Consider the following 12,987-nt stretch of genomic DNA (forward strand, 5'->3'; position numbering starts at 1 on the left):
CCATGAATTTGCCCAAACTGGGCTGTTTAGAGGCTCCCTCCACCATGAATTGGTCCAAACTGGGTTTTTTAGAGGCTCCCTCCACCATGAATTGGTCCAAACTGGGCTGTTTAGAGGCTCCCTCCACCATGAATTTGCCCAAACTGGGCTGTTTAGAGGCTCCCTCCACCATTAATTGGTCCAAACTGGGCTGGTTAGAGGCTCCCTCCACCATGAATTTGCCCAAACTGGGCTGTTTAGAGGCTCCCTCCACCATGAATTGGTCCAAACTGGGGTTTTTAGGGGCTCCCTCCACCATGAATTTCCCAAAACTTGGCTGTTTAGAGGCTCCCTCCACCATTAATTGGTCCAAACTGGGCTGGTTAGAGGCTCCCTCCACCATGAATTTGCCCAAACTGGGCTGTTTAGAGGCTCCCTCCACCATGAATTGGTCCAAACTGGGTTTTTTAGAGGCTCCCTCCACCATGAATTGGTCCAAACTGGGCTGTTTAGAGGCTCCCTCCACCATGAATTTGCCCAAACTGGGCTGGTTAGAGGCTCCCTCCACCATGAATTGGTCCAAACTGGGTTTTTTAGAGGCTCCCTCCACCATGAATTTGCCCAAACTGGGCTGGTTAGAGGCTCCCTCCACCATGAATTGGTCCAAACTGGGCTGGTTAGAGGCTCCCTCCACCATTAATTGGTCCAAACTGGGCTGTTTAGAGGCTCCCTCCACCATGAATTTGCCCAAACTGGGCTGGTTAGAGGCTCCCTCCACCATGAATTGGTCCAAACTGGGCTGGTTAGAGGCTCCCTCCACCATGAATTGGTCCAAACTGGGTTTTTTAGAGGCTCCCTCCACCATGAATTTGCCCAAACTGGGCTGGTTAGAGGCTCCCTCCACCATGAATTGGTCCAAACTGGGCTGGTTAGAGGCTCCCTCCACCATTAATTGGTCCAAACTGGGCTGGTTAGAGGCTCCCTCCACCATGAATTGGTCCAAACTGGGTTTTTTAGAGGCTCCCTCCACCATGAATTTGCCCAAACTGGGCTGGTTAGAGGCTCCCTCCACCATGAATTGGTCCAAACTGGGCTGGTTAGAGGCTCCCTCCACCATTAATTGGTCCAAACTGGGCTGGTTAGAGGCTCCCTCCACCATGAATTTGCCGAAACTGGGCTGGTTAGAGGCTCCCTCCACCATGAATTGGTCCAACCTGGGCTGGTTAGAGGCTCCCTCCACCATGAATTTCCCAAAACTTGGCTGTTTAGAGGCTCCCTCCACCATTAATTGGTCCAAACTGGGCTGGTTAGAGGCTCCCTCCACCATGAATTTGCCCAAACTGGGCTGTTTAGAGGCTCCCTCCACCATGAATTGGTCCAAACTGGGTTTTTTAGAGGCTCCCTCCACCATGAATTGGTCCAAACTGGGCTGTTTAGAGGCTCCCTCCACCATGAATTTGCCCAAACTGGGCTGTTTAGAGGCTCCCTCCACCATGAATTTGCCCAAACTGGGCTGGTTAGAGGCTCCCTCCACCATGAATTGGTCCAAACTGGGTTTTTTAGAGGCTCCCTCCACCATGAATTTGCCCAAACTGGGCTGGTTAGAATCTCCCTCCACCATGAATTGGTCCAAACTGGGCTGGTTAGAGGCTCCCTCCACCATTAATTGGTCCAAACTGGGCTGGTTAGAGGCTCTCTCCACCATGAATTTGCCCAAACTGGGCTGGTTAGAGGCTCCCTCCACCATGAATTGGTCCAAACTGGGCTGGTTAGAGGCTCCCTCCACCATGAATTTCCCAAAACTTGGCTGTTTAGAGGCTCCCTCCACCATTAATTGGTCCAAACTGGGCTGGTTAGAGGCTCCCTCCACCATGAATTTGCCCAAACTGGGCTGTTTAGAGGCTCCCTCCACCATGAATTGGTCCAAACTGGGGTTTTTAGGGGCTCCCTCCACCATGAATTTCCCAAAACTTGGCTGTTTAGAGGCTCCCTCCACCATTAATTGGTCCAAACTGGGCTGGTTAGAGGCTCCCTCCACCATGAATTTCCCAAAACTTGGCTGTTTAGAGGCTCCCTCCACCATTAATTGGTCCAAACTGGGCTGGTTAGAGGCTCCCTCCACCATGAATTTGCCCAAACTGGGCTGTTTAGAGGCTCCCTCCACCATGAATTTGCCCAAACTGGGCTGTTTAGAGGCTCCCTCCACCATGAATTGGTCCAAACTGGGGTTTTTAGGGGCTCCCTCCACCATGAATTTCCCAAAACTTGGCTGTTTAGAGGCTCCCTCCACCATTAATTGGTCCAAACTGGGCTGGTTAGAGGCTCCCTCCACCATGAATTTCCCAAAACTTGGCTGTTTAGAGGCTCCCTCCACCATTAATTGGTCCAAACTGGGCTGTTTAGAGGCTCCCTCCACCATGAATTGGTCCAAACTGGGCTGTTTAGAGGCTCCCTCCACCATGAATTTGCCCAAACTGGGCTGTTTAGAGGCTCCCTCCACCATGAATTTGCCCAAACTGGGCTGGTTAGAGGCTCCCTCCACCATGAATTGGTCCAAACTGGGTTTTTTAGAGGCTCCCTCCACCATGAATTTGCCCAAACTGGGCTGGTTAGAGGCTCCCTCCACCATGAATTGGTCCAAACTGGGCTGGTTAGAGGCTCCCTCCACCATGAATTTCCCAAAACTTGGCTGTTTAGAGGCTCCCTCCACCATTAATTGGTCCAAACTGGGCTGTTTAGAGGCTCCCTCCACCATGAATTTGCCCAAACTGGGCTGTTTAGAGGCTCCCTCCACCATGAATTGGTCCAAACTGGGGTTTTTAGGGGCTCCCTCCACCATGAATTTCCCAAAACTTGGCTGTTTAGAGGCTCCCTCCACCATTAATTGGTCCAAACTGGGCTGGTTAGAGGCTCCCTCCACCATGAATTTGCCCAAACTGGGCTGTTTAGAGGCTCCCTCCACCATGAATTGGTCCAAACTGGGGTTTTTAGGGGCTCCCTCCACCATGAATTTCCCAAAACTTGGCTGTTTAGAGGCTCCCTCCACCATTAATTGGTCCAAACTGGGCTGGTTAGAGGCTCCCTCCACCATGAATTGGTCCAAACTGGGTTTTTTAGAGGCTCCCTCCACCATGAATTTGCCCAAACTGGGCTGGTTAGAGGCTCCCTCCACCATGAATTGGTCCAAACTGGGCTGGTTAGAGGCTCCCTCCACCATTAATTGGTCCAAACTGGGCTGTTTAGAGGCTCCCTCCACCATGAATTTGCCCAAACTGGGCTGGTTAGAGGCTCCCTCCACCATGAATTGGTCCAAACTGGGCTGGTTAGAGGCTCCCTCCACCATGAATTTCCCAAAACTTGGCTGTTTAGAGGCTCCCTCCACCATTAATTGGTCCAAACTGGGCTGGTTAGAGGCTCCCTCCACCATGAATTTGCCCAAACTGGGCTGTTTAGAGGCTCCCTCCACCATGAATTGGTCCAAACTGGGTTTTTTAGAGGCTCCCTCCACCATGAATTGGTCCAAACTGGGCTGTTTAGAGGCTCCCTCCACCATGAATTTGCCCAAACTGGGCTGTTTAGAGGCTCCCTCCACCATGAATTTGCCCAAACTGGGCTGGTTAGAGGCTCCCTCCACCATGAATTGGTCCAAACTGGGTTTTTTAGAGGCTCCCTCCACCATGAATTTGCCCAAACTGGGCTGGTTAGAGGCTCCCTCCACCATGAATTGGTCCAAACTGGGCTGGTTAGAGGCTCCCTCCACCATTAATTGGTCCAAACTGGGCTGGTTAGAGGCTCCCTCCACCATGAATTTGCCGAAACTGGGCTGGTTAGAGGCTCCCTCCACCATGAATTGGTCCAAACTGGGCTGGTTAGAGGCTCCCTCCACCATGAATTTCCCAAAACTTGGCTGTTTAGAGGCTCCCTCCACCATTAATTGGTCCAAACTGGGCTGGTTAGAGGCTCCCTCCACCATGAATTTGCCCAAACTGGGCTGTTTAGAGGCTCCCTCCACCATGAATTGGTCCAAACTGGGTTTTTTAGAGGCTCCCTCCACCATGAATTGGTCCAAACTGGGTTTTTTAGAGGCTCCCTCCACCATGAATTGGTCCAAACTGGGCTGTTTAGAGGCTCCCTCCACCATGAATTTGCCCAAACTGGGCTGTTTAGAGGCTCCCTCCACCATGAATTTGCCCAAACTGGGCTGGTTAGAGGCTCCCTCCACCATGAATTGGTCCAAACTGGGTTTTTTAGAGGCTCCCTCCACCATGAATTTGCCCAAACTGGGCTGGTTAGAATCTCCCTCCACCATGAATTGGTCCAAACTGGGCTGGTTAGAGGCTCCCTCCACCATTAATTGGTCCAAACTGGGCTGGTTAGAGGCTCTCTCCACCATGAATTTGCCCAAACTGGGCTGGTTAGAGGCTCCCTCCACCATGAATTGGTCCAAACTGGGCTGGTTAGAGGCTCCCTCCACCATGAATTTCCCAAAACTTGGCTGTTTAGAGGCTCCCTCCACCATTAATTGGTCCAAACTGGGCTGGTTAGAGGCTCCCTCCACCATGAATTTGCCCAAACTGGGCTGTTTAGAGGCTCCCTCCACCATGAATTGGTCCAAACTGGGTTTTTTAGAGGCTCCCTCCACCATGAATTGGTCCAAACTGGGCTGTTTAGAGGCTCCCTCCACCATGAATTTGCCCAAACTGGGCTGTTTAGAGGCTCCCTCCACCATGAATTTGCCCAAACTGGGCTGGTTAGAGGCTCCCTCCACCATGAATTGGTCCAAACTGGGTTTTTAGAGGCTCCCTCCACCATGAATTTGCCCAAACTGGGGTTTTTAGAGGCTCCCTCCACCATGAATTTGCCCAAACTCTGCTGGTTAGAGGCTCAATCCACCCTGATTTTCAAAACAAATGTTGGTGCCAACCTCAACTTACTACAAGGGCCAAATTCACTGCTGGTGACAAGCTCTCCTCACTGCAAGTGCCAAATACACATGTTTCAAGGTGTTTTCCTACTGTCAGAGAGGTGGTATTGAGTGTGTAAAGTGTGTAGTTGTTAGGCTGTGATGTTGGGGTAATAGAGGGTCTTTGGTGTGTTAGATGCCCCCAGACATGCTTCCCCTGCTGTCCCAGTGTCATTCCAGAGGTGTTGGCATCATTTCCTGGGGTGTCATAGTGGACTTGGTGACCCTCCAGACACGGATTTGGGTTTCCCCCTTAACGAGTATCTGTTCCCCATAGACTATAATGGGGTTCGAAACCCGTTCGAACACACGAACATTGAGCGGCTGTTCGAATCGAATTTCGAACCTCGAACATTTTAGTGTTCGCTCATCTCTACTAGAGACACCTTTCTTGAGGTTTGTGTAAGAGAGACTTTATATGTTGTTTGTGCTACATTTACATTTATATCTTCTATCTGGAGCAGACTACATTCCACCATATCTCAGCATTGCTGATTCATGTGAGTGCAGTTACCGATTTGTTGTGGAGAGTGGGTGCGAGTTCTTTAGCTACCACTACTGTACAGTATATTCAGGGGCCATGACTACACAGTGAGGGAACTCTTTCTCAGGGGCAGTTGAGACAGACACATGTGCCCATCTCGCTGACAGATTGCACAAGGGTAAATCAACCATATATTCTCATCGGACTTGCTCCACCTACATGGGTCATGAGGTATCCTTATATTAAATATATCCTTATATTAAATATAGCCATTATATAACTCCTATCCAGGTCCCAGTGTGCACATACACCAATCCATTGCAATTTTAATAAAAGACTATAACAGATTCACGCGAAGCGCCAGTATATTACAAGGTGACAACCACTAGTGACTGTCCTCAACATGCAGCCTCTGTATGAGACTAAATGAAAGACTAAAAGGACTAAACAAAAATGTAAGATTAATATTTTTATATTTGTCATTAGTTTTTCTAATGCCAGCACATTTAGTTTTCGTTTTTTGGGCAGCGATTGTGAAAAGGAAACGATCATTCGCAAAATGCTCTCCTCAAAAAAAGATGCTGTCATGTTCACCTTCATAAAATGTGCCCAGTCCTAGATTTACTCCTATATTAACATCTTTACATGACTTATTATTTTATAAACAAAAACCCCACGGGGCCCATAAAAATCTAATTGAGGTCTCCCCTATTGCTGCACTAATTGATATTGTAATCTGGGTATATCAGTAATGACTAGATTTATGTGGAGATAGTTTATGAGCGGCTTGTTACATAGCATCTAACTAGATTCCTCCTTCTTGGCTTGCATTTTTTTAAGATCTGAGAAAACGTTTTTGACAAAAGGGAAGAAAAAGACTTATCAAAGTTCTTTCCAATGAATTGCATTATAGAACAGGTTAGGTATAGTTCAGATTTTTTGCCACGTTGGCACCTTTGCACATCTTACTAAAACACAGGGATAAGCAGAGGCAGCAGAGGGTCCCTGTAGTACAGAAAGTCTTCAAGTGATCATCACAGAACATGTCTCTTATATATCTAATACAGTCCCACTTCCACCTTCATAATGATGGGTAATAATAATCCACCTTTATTTTCAGGGCTCTGTATAGCTGGGTTAGATTGCACATGTGACGTGTCCACCCCTGCACAAAACCATGATCAGTTGACTTTGAAGTGTACAAAGTATAGTTACAATTAAAACTGTATCCCAAAATTACATGTAAATTTGGTGCTGTTTTATTGCCTGATTCTTAATTTTAGAGGTGAAACATATTAAATCAAATACAGCACCAAAAGTGCTAGCAACCAAAAATTCCATTTCAGCACCCAACACTAGTGCAGGGAAAACATTGTACAGTTAGGATGACTACACAGACTTCGCCGCAGAATCCACCAAAAATCTGGACTATGTCTATGGGGTGTCTGGGCAACCACTGTTTTAGTGGACAGTCTGAGTGCAATTGTAGACATAGCCTAGGATTTTCATTGCAAATATTTGTGAGGGTCAAACGGCAGTTTTGTTTTCTGAACTGGAACTGCTGCTATTATACTCTTCAGACCCCAAAGTATAACAAGGTACATAAACATAACAAAAAATGTTGCACTCTCCTCCTTGGCACTGTCCCGTGCTCCGGTGTCGGTCCATATCCTCTGTGGACTTCTTCCTGAATGATGTCAGCGGCCCTCGTGGACCATTGATCACAGGCTCCAGAGGTCTCACGGGGAACGACTGACGTTGTTCAGGAGGTGGGAAAGGCTCAGAAGGATGGGGACTCATTGGAGTGCTGCACTGGAGCCTAGGAGAGGTGAGTAACATTCTAAATTATATTTACTCACCTCCCCTGGTCCTTCACTTATCTGATAGACCTTTACAGTATAATAATTATTCATGGGTCTCAACTCAAAATTTGTAACAAACCCGGCCCACTGTGACCAATTCACTCTCCTCTGCCCAGAACCCATTCTTTCACTCACTAAAACTCTGAGTTTCAACAGATTTCTCCCCTTTTATGTACTTACTGTATGAAGTGTAATCTATTCTTCACATGACAGCGAGGGTTAGAACATACTTCTTCCTTGTTCAGATAGCACATTAATTGCCCTTAAAATTAAAGCATTTGGGTGCTGGTACAAGCCATTTGAGTTGGAATGACGGGCTTCCTTAAAGAGTGACCGTGACCTCTCCAGACATGTCTGTTTATGTAAATACTCGTATTCCCCATCAAAAAAACAATTCTAGCACCCAGTGTTGTCATTCCTCCTAGATATCTATGAATGGGTTGTCAACTGGGTGTTACAATTCTATTGTGAAAGAGCGATGTCCCTACTTGGTCTGATACTGTCTGCACTGACTGGACAATGGCAGACTCTGCAGCACCCAGCTAACACCCAACTTATTCATACATTTCTAAGAGGAGCATCACAACACAGAGTTATACTAAAAGATGCTCCAGAATAATTTCATAGGGAACACGAATATTTAATAAAAGAGAAAAGTGGGGAGAGGGTACAGGTCCTCTGGCCACACTGTAAATGTCATTAATGAGAGCACTTCTTTTGCTGTAGTTCTCCACTATGGCTCATAGACAGTGGTCCCTGGGCCCTTCTCTCTGACATGCATACAGTGTGCCCTAATAGGGCTATAAAAGGGAGTTGTCCAGATAGGACAGCCATTTACAGAAACGCGAAATCCTTTGCAAAATCTTATATGGGACAATAGGGTGCTGTAGTACCCACAGTTTCTGGCATCCATATTGTTATGTATGTTTTTTACTTATGTATTTTTTATTTGCATTATCTCTAATGTAGTATGGTACAATTTTTACATTTATTTGTTGAATTATTTTATACATTTGAACCCAAGATCCAAGACAATTGATGTAACCGCTGTAACCTTAGTCTAATTATCCTTAAATCCCTCAAGGTAATAAGCGACAACGTTCTGCCTGGCAAACGTGAGACGCTGCTACGTACAACAAGCCTGCCATTTGTTTTATTTTCATTTGCAATTTAATAAAACATTGTGTGCTCTGTCTACAGTAATCATGAATTAACAATGACCCCAAAAACATTTGCAGCCATAAATTAAGACAATGCAGTAATTATTGGGGGAAAGGCCATTTTATTACTGGAGGATTATTAAGATGAATGCAGGAGACAGACAAAAGGCAGGGCACCAGTTTACTGTTATTGCTGGAGGAGACAGTTCAAACCACATTAACAGGAGCAAAGACAAAATGGCATAAAATGTGGAGTCGAGAGAACAGGGTCTGGTGCTGAGCGTCTGATGGATAAACCGACCAATATGTTTTCTTTGCCTTTATTGAGCAGCTTCGGTCCAGGATGTCCTACCTTGTAAAACAACAAAAGCCAACGGACTGCTTAATGAAACCTTTACTTGCTCTGATGAGCTGCAATGTAAATTTTCCATGTTTTTTTCCTGGCTTTTATATGCAGTCAATGCCATCCCCGGTTCTTTCTGTGGTCTGTTCTCTTATAATTAACCCGGTATTTTCATTTTCCGCTGCGTCTTAATATTTGTATTTTTATGATGTGCAAATCAGCAGACGACCCCAGCAGGATAACTGTGATGCTTTTAAAGGGTTGTGCATCCACTGGCTTGTACTAAACCAACATATATTTCTTAATAGTGTGTATGTGAAGAGGGAAGGGGGGGGGGGGGGCACTGGCGTCAAATGTGATTATGAAACGGTTGCAGCACTTTGTAGTAGGGAGCTGTGTGAGTCACAGTGTTACTATTTCACTGTAAAAATTGTAAATTGTAAATTGTAATTGTATTTCATTGTAAAAATTTACAATTTTTGGTAGCTAAGCAACAGGTCTCTATTGAAGCAAGTCAGTCTTGTAATCCTATACAGTATCTCACACGCAATCTCTCTTTTATAGACTTATCCGATGGCAATCCATTGACAGGGCTCAGTTCTCCGCTTTCACATTGCTTGGTGAATAGTGATAGGTTACAGTTCTGTACATTCCCCCTCCTACAGTCTCAATATGGCCTATCCCACCAGATAACAGGCCAATATCGGTTTACCTTCCTCAAGTTCTCTACAGGTGGACAGTTTGGGTGGTTTTAAGGTAGTGGAAACCACCTCCTTTCACAAACTATAACCTTAAGGCTAAGTTCACATGGGGGGCGGATTTTAGCACTGAGAGCGACACGGGGAGCCGCATCACTCACTCTCGGGTCAAAACCCGCCTGCCACGACTGTCGCAGCTTCCGGCAGTCACGGCTTCCCCCTCCGGAGTCGGCTCAAATGAATGGGCCGACTCCGGAGGTTGCTGCCGCGGAAGCCGCCTGAAGAAAGGGCAGCCAGCTTCTTTTTTCTGTGAGCGGCATGTAGCCTGGTGGTCTACATAGACCACCATTGTGAGTGGGCGAATTATGACATGGAGTACTCACCATCATCCGCTCCCTTGGTGCATGTGTGAATGAGCCCTAAGTGTAGAACTGACTAGAAGTCCCCATTCATGATAGGCCCTTCTACATGCATGCATATGTAGTCTAAGTGTTTCATTGTGTAGTAGCAACACAGTGTTCACTATATATTGTAAGGTTCACAGGTACAAATGCTGATGACTCATGACTACATTGCGTACATTGCAGATTAATAGGACTGAACTGTAGCATGGCCATGTGACCAATGGATGTGATGTCACTGTCACAGAAGAAGGCAGACATGTTTTCTAATCCTGAATAATCTCTTTTAAAGGTGACTCCCAATTGAAGACAATTATTTCCTATCCACAGGATAAGGGGATAAGTGTCCCATTGCTAGGGGCCTGTCTGTATGCCCCAGCGATGAGAACAACAAAGTGCTGGAAGTACATTGCACCATTCACTGCTCTAGAGCTGTTGTACATTACTGTCTTGACAGTCCTATAGCACTGAATGGAGCACCAAACAAGTCACTGATGCTTCATTCACATGGCGGAGACTTTGGGAACTCTTGGTGACCCGGACTCCTCACTGATTTCACACATTCCCTATCCTGTTGATACGGAATAAGTGTCTTTATTGGGACAACCCCTTTAATATTGTCATAGATAATTTTAAAAATTTTCATCTGATTATTGGCCACTGTGATCAAGAGCTGACAGTCGTCTGAATGTAATCTGTACACTTGCTATAATCTAGATCAGGTGATATTAAAAGTAGTTGAAATGTTGGGGGCCCTGTAATATAATAAAATAAGCCTTCTGTTCCCTCTCTGGTACCCCCAAGATCTATTTTTTATGGTGTGTCTTAAGGTAATCATTATTTTAGTCAGAAAATTCCTTGAATGAGGCTGAACTGTAATATCAGAATAAACCCACTTAAAAAAAACAAGACCTGGACAATCCCTTTAAAGATTATTATTTGTGGTAAGGTGGAGTCCCCTAGTAAGAGGTGATATCGTATATTTGGAGGAAGTCAAGGAAATAATCTACGGTTACCACCCGTGGGCTCCTGTTGGTCTTGAATCCAGGGAGTTCCTACTTTATGATTAAACACATATTGGGGCAGGACTTCTATTTGTGACTTCCTCTTATAGAAAATGCAGTAAGTGCTCTGTATCTGGGCTCGATAAGGAGAAATGCCCAAGAAAAACTTAATTTACTGACATAAAACCTGCAAACAAATTAACAACCGTATAATATGAGGTAGCGAGGGAGCGACTCATGGGACTTCAACTATGTCTCCTAATCTCCCTTCCGTTGACTTGTGAAACACGTGCATTTGCCTGAGATTATTAATGCATCTGCTCGCTTTCACACAATGAATCACATTAGCCTCCCCTCTGCCCTCAGATTTCATTAGGAATTTGGCTTTGTATCAGAAATCTGCAATGGCTGCGCCTCTGTGCAGGACCCCATAACTTTCACAGGCCCTCTGCAGCTAACAGACAGTTTATTGATTTCTATTTTTAGGGAATAAAAGACATTGAATGGCATTAGACTGGTTAGGAATGAAGGTCATTTCGAGGGAAGATCGTAGAGATGAACTTACAATCTTGTGTAACACTAAATAAACATGATAATGTTTCCCTGCATTATGTGAAGGGGATAAAGCACATAGGAGCGTGGAGCTATTAAGCTGGTCTACAGTACACCCGGATGTGTGAGGAAGGCAGTTTCACTGGCGTCAACACCTTGTCCCCCATGGGTCCTTAACAGAAATGGCAACTTAGTCAACAGCGCTACTTCCTGATGCAGAATTGAAATGGCTGCATAGTGGAAATCTGTAACACGTTAAAGTGGTATACAAGCAATCCTCCAGTAGTCAGTGCTTTATGTTATGTCATCCATTATGCATACAAAGCGTGTGTGTGTATATATGTATGTGTGTATGTGTATGTGTATATATATATATATATATATATATATATATATATATATATATATTATATTAACTATTTGTCCATTTATTTTGAAAATTATTTCTGACATAAAGTATATTTAAAGATTTCTAAAGTTATAATTTATTTTCCTCATTTATTTTGAAGTCCATCTTACTTTCCCGATGGAATTATCTTTTCCTTTATCTTATTTTCTCTCCTTTCATCTTCCATTTATAATGTCAAAACCTAAAAATACAATGTATTTATGATTCTACATTTGCCGTTATATGTGGGATATTTAATAATGCATTATTAATTCTAATAAAATGATAGTAAATATTTAATTTTGTTAATTATATTCCAAGTAATGTATTTTTATTCCTAACAATCTTTTACTTAATCTTTGAGTTTTATGTAAAGATAAATTATTGAATATAATTTGCATTGACTACTTTTTTAAAAGCCTTAATATAGTATTACAACCCTTAACAGTAAAAATATTATTTAATAGTAATATTTATATATATTTTGAAATACAATCTATTATAAGAATAATTTATACTATAAAACATTTTTATTGCAATTCATAATAGTATATTAAAGCATAGTAAAATTTCACACTTTCCGTCCTACCCAAATTTATATAACACATATATCTTAATAAGCTTTGTCTGCCACAACAGCACTTCATTACACTCTACTTCTCTCCCTTAGCTATGAGAACATACATATTTGTATCAAAAGCTTCTTGAAAAATTTTAGACTGTTCTATGCTTTTATATATTTTTCTGTTTTCATTTTTATTGGAAAAACATGGAAAAAGAAGAATATTGTTAGTCTATGATTTACTTTCACAGTGCACCTTCTCTTGCCTTGTATGTATTTCCGAGTCAGTTCTTTGCATCTGTTTGGAAGCTGTAGGAAATTCAGGAAGGCGAGTATACCGTATACGCTGTCACTTGTCTGACTTGGGACACTTTTAAAAACTGTCACTCATTGTCATCTCTATATAGCACACCTCATTGTGTGGAAGGGTTACCAGGAGCGTTTATATAGGAATTTTCATCTTTTATTTGTGCACATTATGCCCTTACATAATAAAAGAAATTGTTGGAGGATAGATACAATGCCGTCATTTACAGCCCAGGTTTTTCTACCTTCTTTGTGAATTTTATGGTACTGCTTATTAATATACTC

This window comes from Leptodactylus fuscus, chromosome 7 (genome assembly GCF_031893055.1).
Source record: "Leptodactylus fuscus isolate aLepFus1 chromosome 7, aLepFus1.hap2, whole genome shotgun sequence".
Classification (NCBI taxonomy): Eukaryota; Metazoa; Chordata; class Amphibia; order Anura; family Leptodactylidae; genus Leptodactylus; species Leptodactylus fuscus.